Source organism: Rhipicephalus sanguineus, chromosome 2 (assembly GCF_013339695.2).
Source record: "Rhipicephalus sanguineus isolate Rsan-2018 chromosome 2, BIME_Rsan_1.4, whole genome shotgun sequence".
Taxonomy (NCBI): Eukaryota; Metazoa; Arthropoda; class Arachnida; order Ixodida; family Ixodidae; genus Rhipicephalus; species Rhipicephalus sanguineus.
In genome coordinates this window covers 180992626-181008437 of record NC_051177.1, presented here as the reverse complement: position 1 = coordinate 181008437, position 15812 = coordinate 180992626, and the positions used below count along the sequence as shown (strand labels likewise).

Here is a 15812-nt window from a genome sequence, read left to right as displayed (position 1 = left end):
AATATCTACGATTTTGAACTGTCCACCGAAAATTATCATCCCCGCCTCCGCCTTGTCTATGGGTTCAAGTGGAACAGTTCGACACTTCTGGAACGCTAGCACGGTGCTCACGCTTTAGCACTGTCGTGAATATAAATATATGATTGATCTGATCGAGCCGCATGACAAAGGGAGGACATCAGATATAATTGTTACATATAGAAGTGTGCGAAGATTGAACATTTGGAATATCGAATCGAATATCGTCATACTTGATTCGGTCTTCGGGAATAGCCCATATGCGTTAATACGAATATTTCAAAATATCATCTATGCCCAAATAAACACGAAATTAGCGTAAAAATACGGTAATTTCTACGGTCATAAGCTATACGTCGCTTGCAGAGTCAGAATTCGATAGTCCGCACACACTGAAGAGTTTTAAAATTTCTACTTGATGCTCAGTTTATGGTTTTCATGTTAATTTGTTTTAATGTTAGAGTACCAACGATATTTTGTGTTAACAACGAAAACTGTCCAATTCAAATTCGATCCGCTTCTTGCACGCATTAGCGCTGCCCTAAAATGTTCAGGCATGTGCTTCAGTTGAAATTTCCCGCTCCTTTTTTTTTCTCACCCGAAAGAGCTGATATAAGCAACACGTGCGTTCCTCCGAAAAAAAAAAAGTGGTGAGATCTCTCTCCCAGAAAGAATGACAAGGCCTGAAAGGAGGAACGGTATGTGCCGGTCTCCGTCGTGTTAAGAGGGAGGCGGGGCGCCGGACCCCGCACCTCTCGCGTTTTCTTTTTTTTTCTTTGTCACAACGCTGGGGAGGGGAGCAAGCTCCATGCGTCAGTTCCCGCCAAATTGTAGCTCTTCGAGCGAGGAACACTGCACAGAGACGGGCAAGCACTCAGAGGCATTTCGTTTGCCTTGATCCTGGAGGCGGCCTTCTCCCATTGCCGAGGATTTGAAGCGAACTCGTAAGTGGCATTTTATTTCCTCGCTGTATCGCATGGTGAGTTTTGTCTAGCGACAAAATCAAATTTTATTTGCACAATTGATGCGTCAATCTGGTCGTCTCTTCTAGCTGGCAGATCAGAAATGTTCAGGCGAACGGCGGTTATATTTGTCCGTGGACCCAAGACTTCGTTGACGGGCAAATATGTCAGATTTTCTTGTTTTTTATTTGTGGCATCTTATTGTAAGGCCGTGACATATTTTGCCGTTTTCTCTAGGGAACCCTGCAACAAGGACTGTAGTGTGAATAGCGTGCTGCGCTGCTCTCGCCAACTGGAAAGAACTCTGGTAAGATGCATGCTTGGTTACGAAAGTCTCACGCAATCTCTTTTCACATTGAATTTGGTCGCAGGTGTGCTGTAAATGCCGACTGCACAATATGTGACTGGCCCGCCGGCTGCTTTGAAGGTAAGATTGTGTTCTCATTAATCTATTTATTGTACCATTTGTTTTCCAGTGACATAGCCAACAACGAAAACCTCGATTCATCCTCTCTCCACATATTATCTAGTCTGTGCGCTGTGGAGCTTGAAGCACTTCTCGGAATTTCAGCACACTCGCATTTATTGTAAGTGCAGTGTTTTTCTTATTTGTGCAGCGACAAAATTATTTTGTTTAGTTGTGTGAATAGAGTTTCTAGACGCGACATGTCTGTGCAACTGGTCAAGTAAATAGTCTACCTTTCTCACAGTATTATTCATTGTTGTTTCTTTCAGTTTTTCCCGACAGAAGAAAAATGCAAGTTTAACATCTCGACGGTAAAACGTCGCATCTGCGCACAGGGCCAAGAGCACGAGAAGTGGCCGAAAGAAGGGAGCCCATCCAACAGGAATGCCGTCCGTCTTTATATTTATATATGTCAGCGTTATCATGCCGTGATCACATGGACTGTACGGTTGCGTTGCACAAGGGCTGATGCAAACGCTCCGTGCGAACAATGTTGCATGGAAAATTAGTGCATCTATACAATTGCAAAATAAAGATCTAAAGAGAGAAAACTTATATTCACGTCTTTCTTTTATTGCGTGTTACGTATTAACACGTTAACAAGTGCAGACCGTTAGAGGCGTTTAATTCCGTCTTACATGTGCACTCTGCCCGTAATTAATTCAGATAGAGTTAAACGCCTCTATAAACTGCCCGTTCACATTAAATACGACACGAATCAACACACCAGAAAAACAATTGATGCGTTTTGTTAGAACACGCACAAAAAATAAGAAAAAAAAAAGCAGAGCAATACTAGCGAGAAACGTCCGCAACCGACCCACGGCCGTCGGTAAATCGACGCTTATGTAAGGTCGGGCATTAGTTAACCCGCGAGCGGCATGCACTCGGCCTCGTCGGCCACGGTGGACGGGCCTACATTGGGTGCCGACGCAGGCCCACATGAGGCCAATGTCAATCCCCAAGACCGGCCCTACATCGGGTGCCAAGGTTGGGCCAACGACAGTGCAGTTGGCCAGCGACGTCAGGCCGACATTTTGCCAAGGATAAAATGTTGCTTGGGGCTGCACGCAGGCATCCGCAGCGGCCCGCGACCCATGCATCTAGCTTCATGAAAATATTAAGAGTCTGTGCTTGTGCTACTCCATTCCACCCGATACAGATGTTACTTCAGTACATTTTGAAGGTGAAAACTTCAGCGCTAATAGGACGGAACACGCGCACTGCGCCAGGGCTCGTCTCATCTCTTTGTAATTCGTCCTCGTTTGTGCTGAAGTTCTTACATGCGAAGTTATGCAGCAACTAGGCCTATTAACGTGAGCGTTTGAACGGGTTGGTAATTCATCTAGAACATCATCTTGATGGCTTTCACCTTCCAGTCGTCTCAGGGAAATGCATAAGGGACCCTGAGTTTTTATTGTACTTCAGTACAGGCCATTTCATTGGGGCAGCACCTCCGTACGGTAACCGCCATAAGTACGGCAATATCTACCGCACGCAAATGTCAGTCCCTACTAACAAGTCCCGCAGGTGCCTTACATCTTCTTCAGGTGCTGTCGCCACTGCAGGCTCCACAGTGACCCGCGCCGCAGGAAAAGTGGCACGGAATCTGCTCTCAACAAGTGCTGAGCGTAGTCGCAGCAGCGGCAAAGCGGCACTACCCCTACGCTCACTATATTCTAGGGACCGTACTATACCACACGCCCGACATGCCTGTGCTCGGCCGCGCCAGAGAACATCTGGCCGCGCTCGCAAGGCGCGTGTCTCCGTTGCGAGGCGACGGCCACGCATGCGCAAAGGAAACCCATGTGGAACGTACTGCAAAGAACCTCTCCCCCCGGCGGCTTGTCGTTTTTGGAGCTCTGTCAAACCGAAACTGAGGCTGTGTTGGTAATGAGGAGCTTGTAATTAATTGTCTGTCGCGCACTGCAGCAAACGATGTGCCGTGTTATGACTAACAGGCCCCCAGCAACACATTGCAGCAAAAAAACGCGGGGCGAAAATTTTTGTGTCAGGAGTCCTTTAATACGCGCATCAGCGAGCATAGAAATTCATTGAATGGAGCCGTCTCATCTCGCATCGCTATGTCAGTCATGAAAATGTAATCCCACCTTCGAAAGCACAGTAATTTTGTACCATCAACCTAATCAGACAACAAGAGAAATTTTGGAGGCATATCATGTCACAAATAACGCCACATTTGTGTCAGTCAGGCTTCTCAGTCGTTACAAAAAGACAAGGAATTCAGCTTTATTAATCGACTGTAAGCATGCGCCTTGGTTGTTTGACTTTTTGTGCCTCTTTATGACACACACGACGCGCTTTCATTTTTGTATATATGCTTTTTTTTTCGCGCGTGTAATAAACTTTCAGTTGTGTGTGAGCGATGGTTTCTGCATTTCCTTCCTTGTACTGCTCCTTTCTTTTCTCGCTCTAAGTCACGGAGAAAGAAGTGTTTGAGGAGGAGAATCTCTCGGCCGCGGCAGCGCGCCAGGGCGGCGCGATAGCGTCACGGCGGAATGCGGTTACGCCGAAGCACGACAGATGACGCTTTCGGCCTGTTGCCATTGTTGCCATCTTTTACATGCTCTTCTATGGACGCGACGCATAAAAATCGTGATAGCGCCTCGTACATTGTAAAATTTCTAAGATTTCTGTCTGTAACATCAATCGGTAGATTTCACAGACATTTTAGCTGCAGTTCCTAATCGATACTGCCAGAATTATAGGCAGTACAGCGCTTGGAACGAACGGCTAGTAGTGGCCCCTGAGCAGACGACGTCTGCCACCGCATGCACGCGATCCTCGCTCCTCTCTCGCATGTTGTGCACGCGCATGCGCAGGTGGCCTTGGGACGGAAAGTTCCCTTCGCTTTTGCTGGTTTCTTTCTCTTTAGCGATCTCAGTGGCTTCCGCGCGTTGCGCCGGCGGCGCCGACTCCTCGATGTTTGCGCGCGCTTTTCACGCCGCGACAAAGGAGAGTGCTTTGCAGATTTCGACCAGTGCTTCTTCAGGATGGGGCGGAAATGTGTCGTGCCGAACTGCAGCAGTGGGTACGCGTCCTGCAAGGAGAAGGTAATTACCTTCGAAGTTCCTAGTGACCCAGTGAGGTTGGAAGCGTGGGCTCGCGCCATACCAAGAAAAGACCGACAGCTGACGCCTCGTGACTACGTTTGCGAGAAGCACTTCTCGGACAGTGACATAGACAGGCGGCGCTATTATGGCGAACTTGGTGGCGAAGTTCTCCTTGACAAACCGAAACGGCCAGTGTTGTTACGAGACGCCGTGCCTTCATTCTTTCCGCGCGCTGTTCCGGATACTTGTCTGCTGTTCTAAAAAAAAGACGATGTGAAATTTCAACCACCTGGGTTTTTGTAACGTGCACCTAAATGTAAGCTCACGGGCCTTTAGCATTTCGCCTCCATCTAAATGCGGCCGCCGCAACAACCTAAATCTCAATTGATGGCATGTAGGGTAAATCCCATCATTCGTTGAAATAAATATACCTAACTCATTGAGTTCACGTTATCAAAAATTATAGATTTCACGTTGTACAAAAAATATCACGGTGGTAATTTTCCTGCATGTGACGCCATTTTTCTCGTTAATTTACCGAAAAAACTTGGAGTGCGCTTGAGCTTTGCCTTTAAGAGTAGAACGCAATAGCGTAATCGGGCCCCGTGCGCATCGCCTTCTCAGTTGCTAGCCTCACCGACACGGACGCCGACACCGGTATTTCTGCGAAACGGGCTCTTCCCCGTTTCGCAAATATGAAGTCGATGTTGATTGTTGAAATAGCGGTCCATAAACCTCGTAGTGCTACTTTTGTGCCAAGGAAGTGCTTATTTTGAAATGAAATCACGTTTTAGTAGTCCGCATCGCGTTAGCGCACTTCAAATCACCCGCCTGAAATCAGTCTTTCACACGTCACTGCTGCCGTGCCCAATGTTGCCCGCCTTTACTGCGCGGCGGCGTGTACTGGCGGCGTGCACTGGCGGCGTGCACCATTCGGGCATCCGGCAACAGCACATGCATGCGGCATTTTGTCGAACTTTCTGTCAGAGCGACTTTCACGAGCACGCAAAACACACGCGGCAGTACGCGATACCAAAACTACCACTGAGACGCGACCGCGTGAGCGAAGCAGGGTGCCGGGCGAAGCGCAGTTCGGCGAAAACAGAACCTTTGAACCACGCGCGCCATTCCCCCATGGCAACGCCAAAGAGGTTCTTTTTTCCATGAATCAAACAGAAACGAAAAAACAGCATTTTAGTGCGTCTCTTGATGCATGGAAGGTTCTTTTTTTATTGCTGCTAGTTTGATTACTAGTGATTAATTGTAGGCAGACTCTCATACGTCATCAGCATAATTTTGAAAATTTGCCACTCGTGGCGCTCATGGTGTTATACATTTAGCTTAATTTCTCGGTAAGTAGGGCACCGCTGTTGATAATATTGCCGTTTTGGATGTTGTCATACATTGAGCTTTCACTCTGACAAATTGTTATTTGCCTTTAGTGTCCCTTTAACGCTGTCGCGTTAAAATATGGAGCCGGCGAGGACGCACAAGAACACATCCATTCGGGCGTGAAGCGCGAACGGCGACGAATAACCTTGAACCGACGAGCTTCGTTGGATAGCGCGGTGAGAGGGACGCGCGCATTTTTCCTTCTCCGCTAGCGGACTCTCACGACAAAGGGCGCGTGAGCGCTGTGCCCGATTTCGTGACGTTATTAGGGCGCCCGAGCGAGCGCAGTTTCGCCTCCTCAAGAATTCTTGCTCCGTGCTCTAAGTATTATTCCAACCTGTAGTTATAGCACCAGCGAAGGTTAGTAAGCACTTATCGTTCGTTACATATATGGTGCGAGCGTCGCAATCAATGTATCTCATTTCCCCAAATGCCGGCTACATAGTGTACTCTTTAAATATCGGAACCTCACACTGTACTCGTTGACAGCGTCGATGGTCGTTGATTCCAAATGCATCTGCGAATCATAGACCGCTCCTGCACTCATAGACAACCGTGTTGTATTTTCTTCCTTTTTTCATTTATGCCGTAAGGCGCACTGGCGCCAAAAAATAAATAGATAAATGAAAAGTGACGCTTCTGAGCCGCTCAACTAGTCCAACAGTGGGACAGACGGAAATCGTCGAGGGGCCGTCGCAGCTAAATACTGAAGTTCGTGATTGAATTGCGCAGTAACATGTTGCACCTTGCCAAATTCACTGTGTCTGAGAAGTCCTGGCACGGCGCAAGCGGAAAGCTACAGCGCGAGACCCGCGCGCTCGTTGAGGCGGCTGCTGCGGCGTACACACATTTCCCATGACCGCTTGCGCGCTCGTTGGTGGCGCTCGTGTGGTTGAAAAAGATCTATTCCACCACAAGCTTTTGGCATGAGGCGCTAGCATTCAGGGACGCTGCTGGTGTATGCTCTCTCAGCGCTCGCCATTAGAGCCATCAGGATCCTGACACTTCCGATCTCAAATGTCGAAGCGGAAAGAGTCTTTTCTCTTGTAACCTTGACTAACACGGAACTTCGCTATAAGATGAAGCTGGATCGTTTGGAGTTAACCTTAGGGATGAAATCTGGCCTTCGTTTCAGCAAAAGGCGTCGACAAACTATGCTGTTTCGGAGGAAGTTCTTTGCCAAATGAGGGCGAATTATCCTGGGGCTTCCAGCATTTGCCAATGTTGTCCCTTCCGTGATACCCGGGAAGTGCGTCGGGGTCAAGTACCTCGGGATATTTGTGGCCAAGAGCCGGATGCGTGGCGTGTGTGCAATAAAAAATTATTCACTCAGGTATTTTTCGCTGTTCTCGGCGAGCATATGTAGTAAAAACAATTAATATATACCGTTTTACATTCTTTCATTCAAGTTACTATAAGAAATGGGCAGTGGCGCCCGGTATCATATTAATTCGTACTCAAAAGGTATAAGGATCACTAATGATTGGTTCCTTTAAACTTCTGTCGTATTACCTTCAATAAAGCTTTTAATTCGTGTATGGGGACATGAAGCTGTCTACAAACAACGCTGTCGCGCTTCTCACACGAGGTTTACCACACTTTCATCTTTACAACGAGCGTACTGCGATGGAAGGATATCATGAGCGTTCAGTTCATAACAGCACGTAACCCTTGCGCGAACAAGCCTATCTCACGGCTAGTCGGAGAACCAGACGCCCCAAGCACTCCCATGGTAAAGCTGGCAATGCCACTGCGCATTAGATAACGTCAGTATAATTTAGGACTTATGGATGGTACTGTATTCTACAGGGCTACACATAATTTTCAATTTTTATCACTCGGCATGCCACACATATCTAGAATGGCGACTTCTGGCGACTTTTTGCTCGTCTTTTGGCGACATTGACTGGCAAATCAGTGGCAACCCTGGTTCGGTCTGCAGCTCTTTTCAGTGAAAGGAAGCTTTATGACTGCGGTGCAAGCTCGTTGCGTTCGGCAAATTTCGTGCTAATATATTGTGATAGCAGTTATAAAAAAAAACGCCTAAGTTTGTGGGGGTACGTTAGCTTTTGCAAGTCGCATGCTGGCGCCGAGCATTGATTGAACGCAGAAACCATCGAGCTGTAAGAGTTTAAGAATAGAGAGTGCACAGTTCTTTTTTTTTTTAAACCATGACGATTGCAACAAGTGCCTAGATACATAATGCGCCTGAGCGGTTCTTTTATTACTGGCATTCTGACATTTTTCAGTCGTTCTCTCGTTTCGAAGCCGCGTGCGTTCTTATTGCGCGACTTTGTGAAAATTACACCATCTCCCGCTAAAGGGGACCATGAGGCGATGCGAAGCCGGAGCACTTGCACGATCGCGTTCCGTTGGCGTTTGTTGGGCATGCTACCGACCTCGCGTCGTGGAACGCGAAGAGGGACGCTACGCGCGTCGTGTCTTCCATCTAGCGTGGCCGTAAATTCTCACAGGGCGAGCGGGGAACGCGGTCGACAGGCGGGCGAGAGGGGAACAGCGTAGGAGAGGAGAGAAAAGGGGAGGGGACGCGCATGCGCTCGAGCTCATCGCGGCGTTGCGCAGGAGAGAATTTCGGCATGTCTAGCCCGCGTTTCAGAAGAAGAGTGGAAAGGCGGAGGGGAGTGGGGTATGGGAGCGGGGAAGGGGAGAGGTAAAGTGGAGAGGGGAAATGGAAAGTGGAGAGGGTGAGTGGAGAGGAGGTGTGTGGAGAGGGTATGCGCATGCGCAATAAGGGTGGTCACGCCGCACACCACCACCACCACCGGATTGAGCTCCGCCTTAAGATACTTCGCATCTAAAAAGTGTCTATATATAACTGGTGAGTGCACACTACTGTATACGGTCCCCGTTAAGCCTTCGCCTGTGTGCCGTGCAGCCGAATATCCTTCTAGTTCACAGCCAAGAAATGAAAAGTTGCAACAAACTCTCAGTTAATTAGCTCAATCTGATCTATATTGCGCGAAGCCGACTTAAATAAGCGCTAAAAGCCGAAAAAGCAGCAATATTCATTGCATCTTCTGAAAAGCGAGCCTCGTCCAAAACATTTTTACGCCTGCAAAAAAAAATAAGACATAACACCGCACATCCTTCAGGCTTGTCACCGTTAGTGCGAAGCTGCCTTAAAGGGGTCATGAACCACTTTTTCAAGTAATGACCTAATGACCTTAGTATCGGAGTTCACTGCCTCCCGAATCGATTGCCGCAAAAATTTCCCGAATCCGTCAAGAATCAGCGGAGTTACGGGGGTTTGGCGCACGCTCCCAGCGCTTTCTCTCTTTTCTCGTGCCGACGAGCGCACTGGAAGCTAGACAGGGAGGGATGGCATGGGGGAAAGAAGTTACGTCAGCGCGCGTCATGAAACGCGATCGCTCTCCCGCTGTGATTCGCTTGCGCGAGTGCGGCTACCGTGTACATAGGAGTGCGGCGCCGGCAAGTGGCGGCACCCCGCGGCAAGAAGCGCATCTAATCCGATCGCCGCTCTCGATTTACGTCGGCTATCGGCCAATAAGCATGCTATGTCTCTTGCGACGTAAACTGACAGATCCGCGACGTAAACGGACAGACGCCCCGCCCACCGACGAGAGTGAGAACCGGCCTCTGTTTGAAAAGAGGGTGCCTGGGGAAACGGCAACTTCGCGCTCCGCTTGTGGCCATTACGCGGCGCGCACGACTGTAATATTTGGCAAAGCAGTTCGTAGCCGTGTCAGCTTTCCGCAGGATGTGTTTTTTCAACAAGCCCAAGGGGTGCTTCATGACCCCTTTAATCTCCTTTCTCTCTTTCTATATTGGCCTCTCTCCTCCTTTCCCTTCCCTTCACATCGCCTCTCCTCACCCTTACTTTTATTTCCCACCCTTTGCTGTGCTACATTGTACAATCGGCGTCGAATGAAACCTAAACAGCGGCAAGTATTCGCAGTGGTATACAGTGCACGTGACGGGCGCGCGCATCCGGTTCGGCAGCACTGCGCATATATGCGCGCCTGTCCATGGTGATAACTGGACGGCGCGCATTATACCACTGCCAATGCTTGCCGCTGTTCAGCTTTCATTTGACGCCGATAGTACATGACATGTGCTATGGTGTTCCCTCTCACCTCCTCCTCTCCCTCCTCACATCAGTCGTCACCCTTACTCTTTTCCCCCATATACTTGCTAAACTGTAGACCTTTTTTTTTCCGTGGGCGCCGCCATATTGCCTGACGGACGGCGCCGTCTCTGGTCTGGCAACCCACTGGCATGTGCGCAGCTCTGCGTTTGTGTGGAAGGTATGCGTGCAGTTGCTGGTAGAGGTGCTGGTACATAAAAAACGATGCTGATGTTTACATGCCGCGCTCTTCTTTTTCTTTTTTTTTTCCTTTGAGAGTCATGTCATTTGATAGGATTTCGGCGGCGATAAGTTGAAGATGGTTGGAAAATTTTCTTCTGTTGGCGAGGCACCAAAGGCGCCCGGGCTCGAGCCTATGATCGGCATCGTAGGTGATTCGTGTTTATTTTTTTTATAACTTCATCTACCAGATGTACTCTTTTTGCGAAATTCTTACTGTCGTTCGCAAAATCTAAGCAGCAAAATTGGCAGTTATAGAAACACTAGACAAGCATAACAACGTGGTTTTTGTTTTGCGCTTAGAATAGAATTAACTAGGTTGTATATCACTGCGCAGCTTGTAGGGCACGGTTCTTGACCACGTAAAAAAAATTGTCTTCCTGAGGTAGTTCTACACACGAAGCGACAGAACTTTTCTTCTTCTATCTCTGTTTATTTTTCCTTCTTTTTTTTACTGTTCGGCTTTTATATCACACATTGTATACGAAACACACCGCTTCCTTACGGAAATGGTAACCTCACGAAAAGGATCTTTAGTGTTCAGTGAATATCACATATTGTATACGATTACGTCGCTTTCTTACGGAAGTGGTAACCTCACGACAAGGATCTGTAGTGTCCAGTAAACATCACACATTGTATAAGATACACACCACTTTCTTACGGAAATTGTGACCTCACGGAAAGGATCTGTAGTGTTCAGTGAATATCACACATTGTATACAATACGTACACCTTTCGTACGGAAGTGGTAACCTCACGACAAGGATCTGTAGTGTCCAGTGAACATCACACATTGTATACGATACACACCGCTTTCTTACGGAAATGGTAACCTCACGAAAATGATCTGTAGTGTTCAGTTGGATATCACACATTGTGTACAATACATACCGCTTCCTTACGGAAGTGGTAACCTCACGAAGAGGATCTGTAGTGTCCTGTGAACATCACACATTGTATACGATACACATCGCTTTCTTACGGAAATGGTAACCTCACGACAAGGATCTGTAGTGTTCAGTGAACATCACACATTGTATACCATACACATCGCTTTCTTACGGAAATGGTAACCTCAGGACAACGATCTGTAGTGTTCAGTGAATATCGCATATTGTATACGATACACATCGCTTTCTTACGGAAATGGTAACCTCACGACAAGGATCTGTAGTGTCCAGTGAACATCACACATTGTATACGATACACACCGCTTTCTTACGGAAGTGGTAACCTCACGACAAGGATCTGTAGTGTCCAGTGAACATCACACATTGTATACAATACATACAGCTTTCGTACGGAAGTGGTAACATGACGACAAGGGTATGTAGCGTTCAGTGAATATCGCAATTGTACACGATACACACCGCTTTCTTACGGAAATGGTAACCTCACGACAAGGATCTGTAGTGTTCAGTGAATGTTCGGCTTTACAAGGCCGGTGCATAGCAGAAATTAAAGGTATGATGCCGGTTACCTACTGCGAAGTGAGGGATTTCTCATCCATTCTAATACCGCTACATAAACTGCAGCGACCATCGTGTTGAGCCGAGCTACGAGGCTAATTGTTATATCTACCACATCATGTGAAAATATAATAATAAAACGAAGCGAAAACAACCCAGGTGGCTACTCGAGTGGTGCTTAGATGTTTCGTGCTTTACCGGACAGGGCGGTACTTGACGCTTATGTTTGTTCGCCTGTCTGGCCATAACCGATTGTCATTTGACCGTATGGAACACTGAGTATATAGGATATATTGTGGCACTTGCCGATTTACAACCTGTAAGGTAACACAAACGGTGTACCTTGAAGGGCCCGCAACCGCAAACATTCTGCGCCTGGAGATACACGTCGCATACTTATTCAGACAGCAGTTTCCCATTTTTCTGTAGTTGTTAGAACAACCAAAACGGCCGAGTCGTTTCCTGTAGACCTTTCTCTGGTTGACATCGCAATAAAAGAGAAAGAAAATCTGCACGTCGACCTAAAACACGCAAAAATTGTTCGACAATGCCACTTATCCAAGCACCAGCCTGCACACTCCGCGCCGTCGCGCACGAGCCAGAGAGGAGGAAAGCGGTGGTTGCCACCAGCGCGGTCCTGCTCGCCCGATGCAACGGTTTGCTACATCGTTCTTTACCTTCTCCTTATGAAGTAGTAACAGCGCGATATTCTACACGGGGACACACAAAAGAAGCAGCACAGACATGCGCTGACTTTCAACTGAACTTTTATTGAACATGAAAGGAAAATATATACAGAAAAATTAAAAAAAAAACATTAAAGCATGACAGATTATCAAGGGATGATCACACGTGCTCTTCCAAAAAGGATCATTCTTTCGTCGACAAGCAAACAGATGCTGTGCTGATGCGTGATAAACCTTCTTGCGCAATATGGGCGGCTTCAATGATTTCGCGAGTGCGCTGGTCCTGATGTCTGCCGATGATTGTGGTTTGTTCGAACAGGGGAGTGCATCCGCAGGAACGGCAATGAATAGCATTGCGCTCATTACTGTTGTGCTCTCGAAGGCGATCATTTTTACACCTTCCCGTCTGGCCTACATAGCATCCCCTGCATGAAAGTGGAATTCGATAGATGACACTGCTGGTGCAATCCTTTGTTCTTCTGTCATGCTTCAATGTTTTTTCGCAACTTTTCTGTATATATTTTCCTTTCATGTTCAATAAAAGTTCATTTGAAAGTCAGCGCTTGTCTGTGTTGCTTCTCTTCTGTGTCCCCGTGTAGAATATCGCGCTGTTACTATTTCATAATGCAAAACCAACTAGCCCAAAGCTTCACGTTACGTTCTCCCCTCTCCTTTCCTTCCTCCTTACCGTCACAACACTCTTCCTCACCGTCACTTTCCTTTCTGCCCCTTTGCTAGACATAGCTGTGCTATTACTCCGATAAGTTGGGGTGGCGCCGCCTGGCGGGAGGCCTTGATGACGTCACGGCACGGACTTTTCGACGCCTGCCGTGACGCGCCGGCATATCATGCGCTTCATTCATGCGCTCTGTTCTGCTGTTTGCGCTTGCTTTTTGCCTGTCTCAAGCTTCAGATGAATGACGAAAACGGCATCGATAATGTTCCTAGTACAATGACAGAAAGCTATACATTTTTTCCTTCACAGTCGCCAACGGTGCCCGCGCTCCGTAGTGCGCACTTTCAAAAGGGTGATGAGGTTTGTTGTTGTGTCGCGCTGCTAACCTGCTAACCTCGGGGATGGGTCTGATCCCGACCACAGCAGCCGCATTCAGACGGGTGAGAAAAGCAGCATGCCTCTGCTTAGATACAGGAGCACGTTAAAGAATTCGAGGCGGACAAAATTAATCTGCAACGTGCCTCACAATCGTGTTGTAGTCTTGGCACGCGATCCACCTTCACATTATTAGGTTGCGTTGTGCACGGGCGATTCCTTTAAAAAATATGATGACTTCGCCTCCACAAGTGTTACATACATCGGACGCATCCGCGATCTGCGGACAGCGTTTTTGCCGGTGTGTCAAGCCCCGTTCACGATTACAAAAGCGCATGCAGTATTGAGTTTCGCAAAGTATCTCGAAAGCGCTCGCCTGAGGACACCGGCGCAGTTGTTGTGTTTTTTTTTTTTGTGTGTACTCGCTCAGCCATCATGTTGTTTAGCTTCACGTTTTCCTCGCAATAATTTCAGGTCTTCATTTCACTACAAAAACAAGTTGAGGTTATTTGCGGAAACTTCTTATTGCTGTCAGATTGTGTCTTCATGCAGCATCGCAGCAACGGCGCTGTTACTCTTGTGTAAGTACTAGTTTAGATAGCCAAGTCGTACATTAATTTTCCTTGCATTTGATATACCCCTCATCATCATCAACCTTTATTTGGACATGACGTGCGAGACCATTCATTGACTCATTGAGTCGAAGGACGTTTAAATAATACGTGGGCCACCTCGCTGGGATCGAAACAGTTCAGAACGCTCATTGCGACTTTCAAGCGTTTGATTTGCAAACGATTTCTAGCAACAGTGCTCCCACGCGAATTGAACATTACCGCTTGTGACGCTGCGATTGATCGGATGAGCAGTTTAGGCAGATCAGGGTATAGGGCCACATAATCCCAGACTAGTGTTGAGAAGAAATTTTTACATAATCCAAGTATATAGTAACACCTCAGCATTTCCGAAACCATTGTGTGTGTGGCAGTATTATTTTGTTTAATGTTCTGGGTGTATTATGTGGTTCTTTATGACAGACAGATTAATCTAAAATCTCATATAGCAGAAAGCGCAATTCTGTCAAATCCCCTAGATAATCTGCAAATGCAGACATAACTTGTACGATAAACCACAATGTAGTTAGGGAATTGAAAACGTCCTAATTTCGTTTGTAATTCTTCGGGATGCATGTTCTAACCGTGGAGTCTATGCCAAGTTGTAATGAAGATAGCACCATTAGCGTAAATTTTATTAGCAGCGATGTCTTGGAGTACGCGGTGAAAACAACGAATGTCTTGCTCTCGTGCATCACCATTTTCACAGTGAATCTTCCGTTCGGACGGGAATTTGCCCACTATATACTATATTATCCAAACTTTCTACAGCTTACTTAACTTTCGCTAATAGTGTAAACTTCCACCTTCTACCTTGGGAGATTCGCCTCGCAAGAATGAGCAGTAATCACCGCCGTATCGCGAAAGAGTGGGCACGCGGTGGGCGCAGAAAAAGGCGATCCTCGGCCGCGGAGCAAGCGAGTCCTTGCCGTGACGTCACATCCCTGTGACAGCCGCGCCGCCAGGGTTCGTTCTCGGAGCTACTTGGCACATACCCGCTTTCTCTGGCGCATACCCGCCGAGTTTTCTTACCTCCATCTTAAACAGTAGGGATGGTCGATTAAAATGTTTAATCGATTAATCGTTAATCGTTCGTCGATTTAGCCTTTCATCGATTAATCGCTTTCGATGTCACGTTTTAATCGATTAATCGTCATTTATGGTTCCTTTAAAAAGGATATATGATTATTTGAGAGGCACTGTTTCTGTTTGATCTCCACCGAAGTATTTCTATCATACGCGCTTGAGATCACATGTGAGCATTAGCGCCTTCGAGAAAATTCGCACTTTCGCCCAATGGTCACAGGGGGGCCGTCGTCTTTGGGTAATGTCACGGATTGAAAGATCTGTGGCCATTATCTATGGACGATTCGGCAGCAAGTCGTATTTCCTCGAAGGGTGCCTACTCGAGCGCACCGAAATCGGAGGCGCTTTCGGCGACCACACTGGTCGAAAAGTCGCGCCGGCAACATGCAGCGTGGCAGAGGGTGAGGAAATACCGAGAAAGGTAGAACAGAGACGAGGAGGAAGACGAAGTAAATAAGACGCTCGCACTCGCAGGGACGGCATCTTTTCTCCGTTTGTCCGTTAGATATTGTAGAAGCCAATACTATAATTGTGGATTGACGTGATCTTTTCTTTGGTGTTACCCATGCGAGATTGCACAACACAGCAACATACATACAGTTCAAACACACCATCGGTACAGGCATCTGCGGGAAAGAGCGACTTGAGT

General features: G+C 47.3%; 1 long non-coding RNA gene across 1 annotated transcript; it reads left to right on the top strand.

Annotated features, from left to right (window-relative positions):
* Positions 1-887: 887 nt before the first annotated feature.
* Positions 888-1270, top strand: LOC125757267 (uncharacterized). The gene is made up of 3 exons (XR_007415194.1): positions 888-962; positions 1070-1146; positions 1218-1270. It is a non-coding gene; the product is annotated as an uncharacterized LOC125757267 (long non-coding RNA).
* Positions 1271-15812: the final 14542 nt, after the last annotated feature.